The following is a 6,013-nucleotide window of genomic DNA, read 5'->3' on the forward strand; positions in this document are numbered from 1 at the left end:
CTTTTTAGTGCGACTTTCAGGAATCTCGACTGAAGATATGGCTGGGTATCAGTCATACTTGTTTCCCTTGATCCCTCGGGTTGGTGCTTAATTTTTATAGATAACTCTCTCAAGCCCTGTGCTCTTTTGGGACCTTTCTCAATATTTAAAGGATATAAAGAAAAGGGCCCTTTTCTTAATTGATCATTTCTCCATAAAATGGTCAATCCTGTGATGATGCAGCTCTCCGCGACCTTGTTCAAGTGCTGGTTGGCCGATGATGTTTTTTATTTTAAGGGAAAGCTGGGGTTAGGCAGACTCCCACCAGTTACACGACCTACCATTGGGTTTTGAACTTGCAACTTCTCAACACAGTGACCTGCACTAACAGCTCTTACCAAACAAGCGGAGCCTCCGTTGTTCATGTTTTTTTTATATTTAAAATGTTTGATAGTGTATAAAAGAAATAACAAGTTCATGGTTAATGGGATAACAAGCATCGTAGTTTTGCCACTCGTGCAAGTAGTGCACGTCACATTATGTTGGAACAGTGCAAGTTCAAATCCCAATGGTATGGTTGTACAACTGGTAGGGGTTTTGTAACGCTTTTAAAAAATTTAACCTTTTTAAAACCTTTTTAAAACCAAAAATTTGAGAAAATTTTAAAACTTTTTATTTACTATAAAAATTGACATGATTCTCGAAAGTAATATACCAACAACTTTGACTACGATCACATTTCAACTGTTTTAAATACTAGACGACTCATTTGAGCATAAGCACGAGTGTATATTAGTCTCTTAATATTAGATCTAGTACGGAATCATTCATAAACACAACTTGAGTGAGGTTATTATTTTAGGATTCTCACACATGAAAAAATGCAGAAGTCAAAATTTATTTAAGGTTTAAGACAATTAAGAAGTTACATAAAGATTTAAAGTTTCCAAATCATGGGCATAACTATTATAGAATTGAAAGAACAGAATTCAAAAATCTTCTCATTTCAAAATATTACAATTCTTGAAACGTAAAGATCTAGACAAAAGTTAAATTGTTACAAGTTTATAACTATCAAAAATTGCCTAAGTCATCTAGGAATCATAATAGGTAAGAGTAGAGTCTTTAGCCACACAGCAACTTGCACTTCGTTTCAATCATTTATGAGGTTATCAGTAATATTATAAGGCATCAAAAACTTGCTCATAGAAAACCAAAACTAAACTTGAAGAATACAAATCAAGTTATAATTATACCATCAAAGTGTGATTCTCATCATTTCAAAATGAGAGTAAAAAGAATCCACAATAACACATGCACTTAACATTCAACCACAATTATCATCATCCATTGCATAGCATTCACAATTACGTAAATTGTAAGCAAAAAACTCAAACTCACATTGATTCTCATTCATGATATTAAACATCACATTCATTCATATCCATAACAGGTGTTCGCATAAATGAACGAGAATTCACAATTCATAACATGCTTTGAAGTGAAGTAAAATAAGGCAGAAAGTTGATGGGTCTATTGAAAAATATACAGCTCGTTTAGCAACCAAAGGTTATAATCAACGAGAAAGAATTGATTATAATGAGACATTATCTTCGGTTACCAAATTCACTTTTATTCGAGTTTTGTTATCTTATATGGCTTTCATGATCTTGAATTATATCAAATGGATGTCAAAATTGTTTTGTTGAATGATCTAAATAAAGAAATTTATATGACACAACCAGAAGGGTTTGAGGTTTCAGGAAAAGAGCAAAAGATATGCAAGTTGCTTAAATCTCTATATGAGTTGAAGCAAACATCAAGACAATTGTATAAGGAATTTCATGATTCACTTGTTTCTTATGGTTTTTATATGAACAAATGTGATTATTGTATATATCACAAGGTTAGCAGTAGTGTTATTTATGTCTCTTTATGTATATGACATTCTTATTGCTAGTATCGATTTGAGACTCATCGATAAGACAAAGCAATGGCTTTCATATTTGTTTTCTATGGAAGATCTAGGTAAAACTTATGTTTTGGGAATCAAAATATTTGATTATTAGAGATTAGTTTAACAAGACTATTTTCTTGTCCAAAAAAAGTTATCTAGATCATGTTTTTGAGAGATTCAATATATCAAATTATAAGCCTAACAGTACACCAATGAACAAGTTCATTAAGCTCAGTGTTGAGATGAGACCCAAGAATGATGATGAACAATAAATGCATAAAAAATTCCATATGCTAGTGTTGTGGGTTCTCTCATGTATGCCAAGCTTTGCATAAGACCAGATATACATTATGTTGTGGGTCTTGTGAGTCGATATCAGTGTGATCTAAGATAACAACATTGGACCATAGTAAAGCATATATTATATTATATTATATTAAAGGTACCAAATCTCATTCTCTTGTATATGGAAGTACAAATCTCTTTCTTCAAAGATATGCAAATGATAATTGGCACAAAACATTTTTTACTTTTGGTTATGTTTTCACATATGGTGGCGGTGTTGTCTCTTGGTGATCAAGGAAACAATCTAGTATTGCACTATCTACAATGGAGGCATAATTTCATGCAGTTGTAAAATTTGTTAAAAAAGCCATGTGAATAAAAAACCTTATGATTGGCATGAGCATATACAATGAAGTATATTTGCTTATCACCATATTTTGTGATAATCAGTCTACTATTGCATTATTGAAAGATCCAAAATTTTGTGGGAGAGCAAAACACATAGCTTGTTGTTACTCATTTATTGAAGATGAAGTTGAAAAGGGATAGATCAGCCTACCCTACTTACCTACCTCGGCTATGCTTACAGATCCATTAACCAAAGCACTAAACCCAGGATCATTTGTGAAACATGTTTTTGACATGGGTGTTAGATTGTACTCTCTAGAAAAAATCATTTAGGCCAAGTGAGAGATGTATTTTGTATGGCCTTGCATAATTTTTTAATGAAATCCATGGATATTTAAATAAATAAATTTATGTTTTTTTCATGAACAATTTCATAGCATGGCATGCAATTGTGGCTTATACAAATTTATATTCTGGTACTAATTGATTATTTGCATGATGAGCTCATCTAAAATTTAAACATGCCTTATGTCATTTTGACATGAGAAAACCCCAACCTCAATATTGTTAGATGCACTGCCTTTGATGTCTCATATATCAGGCTAGGGGTAAATCCCTAGTGAGTTTGGGTGATGCAATGCATCTTTTTTTGTTTTTTCTACATTAGGGTTTTCTGTAAAAGAGGCCTTCAGGAGATGAAACTACTCATGGTGTCACTATGGAGAAATCACCCTAGGACCCAACAGAAAACGATGGAGCATGCAACACACATGCTCGCAGGAGACCCCCGTTATCTCTGACATTTTTCAGTGTGCAAAGGGCAAGTAGCCCTATGTAGAGACAATAGCTAACAACCACACTCATTGGTGACCTTCAAGTTAGAATTAACTAAGCGAATTATGGTTTTGCATAATTAACGTGCCAATTATCAGTTCACATGTCCATGTACTGGGCAGGGCTTTTCTAATACTCGTTATAGTACCAAACTTAAGCACACCATGCAGGCCAAACCTCTAGTACAACTTTTAATGTGAATTATATTATATATAATAATAATTAAGTTTATTAAGTCAAAATCATGATTTGCCAAACAAGTTTTCATAAATCAAATTTTTTGAGGACGTGCTTCTAAAAACCAAAATTATTGGATATTATTTTGGTACCCCTAAAATATTTATAACCTTCCTTTAGAAGAGTCCTAATTTTATTAATTAAAATTAATTAGTAAATATTTGGCTTGGTTTAGGAAAGTGCGGTTTGAGATAAGGTCAATGGGACTCCTGTCTTAATGGGAGAAGGGGTCCCAAACACTATAAATAGGGGTCTCACCCTTGGGAGAGTATTGAAAAATCTTTCTGGGTACCCTATCGCAATTAAGCCAAGAGGCAAGCCTAAGGTCCGCCCCATTCAGTTTACTCCCAAACCAAGGGTGAACACAAAACATAGGCCGCTTGGTTCAATCTTTGATAATGGCTCAAGGAAAAAATAACGGTTTTTCCGGCACTGCTGGCAGTTGAGATCGGTCGCTGGACCATCGAGCTGGCCGAAACCCCAAAACCCTCGTTGGATTGGTTTCTTTCAGAGGGCTTCCAGCCATAGGTCGTCTCTAGGGAATCGCTATCGCCAGAGACCGTTGGGTGCGGTGGTGGTCGCCGTTTCTGGCAGACCTTTCGGTTGGTCACCGTGGGGCCTTTCGATTTCTGTTTTCTGTGCAGTGTACCGGGTCAGATCATATTTACCAACCCGGTGGAGGGCCCGATCCAGACCCGTTTTGGGTGGATCGGGTCTGCCTCACTGCTCGGACCTGGACCCATTTGTATTACAGGTATGGGTCTGAACCAGGGAATAGGGATGAGCCTTGGAACCTGATCCTCCAGTTGGACCGAGACCCATTTGGGATCCGGGTCTATGATCGGATATGACCCGACTGGATCAGAATCAGACCCATTTGGCTTTTGGGTCTGGTCTGATCTGGTTGTACCGAGTCAAGATCCAAAACCAATTAGACTGGGTAAGGTCCGGATCTGATCCGATCTGTATGGACTGGTTCATGATCTGGATCTAACCAGATTCAGGTAATGTTTAGATCTGGGTCTGATCCATAAAGCTTGTTGATAACTGGATCCGACCTGGTTGGATCAGAATCGAACCCATTTGGGTACTAAGACTGGTCCGATCCGAATGTACAAGGTCTCGATCCGGCTTCAACCCGATCTGGGTATGGATCGAATCTGTTATGATCCAGTTAGACCTGGTCAAGATCTAGACCCAACTGAATTTGGGCATGGATCGGGTACAGATTCTGGACCTGATTCGGGTCCTATTCTAGATCAAATCTAGGTCCAGATCGGGTTTTGGATCATTGGAGCCAATCTGGGACCTGATCATAACGGGTCTAGATCCGGACTGGGGGTATCTGATCCATGATCCATTTTTAAGTGGATCTGGATCCATATTGGATCAGATCAAATCCAAAACAAGTCTATTATATATTTACACATGAACCATTTTTGTGATCGATACAACCATTTTCAGGACCGGTTCAGAGTCATTTTGACCAATTCTTTTCGGTTTTTCACCAGTTTCAAGATATAGAGACCATGTTTTCATGAATTTATGAAAAGACAGAGATTTCTCATTCGATTATAGGGTTGTATGAGCTTTTGTTCATGTTTTGTACCAGTTCATTAGGTCCAGAACGGGTTCATAGCCTTAGATAACCGGTTTGGGGCCATTTCAGATCGGTTCAGGGTGTTTTTAAACTGATTCTAACTCAAGAACCCTGAGTTTTACCCATATGAGTATGTTTTTGTCATTTTTCATGTTTTATAAGTGTTTATTATTAAGCAAGCATGACTCATGCATGTCTAATACATGTATTTTATATTATTTAAGTTATGCATAAAAATTTTAAGCATGATTATGACTAAATTCATGATAATTTTTAATGTGTTATCATTAAAAATTAGTTTATGCATATAAGTTAAAGCATGAACTTGTATTTTGACAATATAATGCATATTTCATCATGAATATACATGCATTAGTATGTGTGCATGAGCATGCTTCATAATACAAATATGATTTCGGTAAAAAATCTTGATTGACTAACTCATATAATCACCAAAGTAGTATAAGTTGTGTTGAATGAGGATTCTTTGGACCATATTAAGATTCAATATTATGATTATATGTGACTTTATGAAACAATGATTTTACCCAAAGGAAAATCGTTGTGTTCTAAATTTACACAGGGTGTAATAGTAGATGTGTATTCCAGCCCATAAAGCATGTTCGTACCCAAAGGTACAATGTTGAATTGCCTTTGAATACATGATATGCTAGTTTCACCAACTGAAGTCAATTCATTTTGAATTAAGAAGACAGAGCAACTATGAGTATTGTTGTTTCCACCAAAGTAGAATAATAATAGCTCAATTATGC

Source organism: Nuphar pumila, chromosome 12 (genome assembly GCF_984573655.1).
Source record: "Nuphar pumila chromosome 12, dmNupPumi1.hap1.1, whole genome shotgun sequence".
Taxonomy (NCBI): Eukaryota; Viridiplantae; Streptophyta; class Magnoliopsida; order Nymphaeales; family Nymphaeaceae; genus Nuphar; species Nuphar pumila.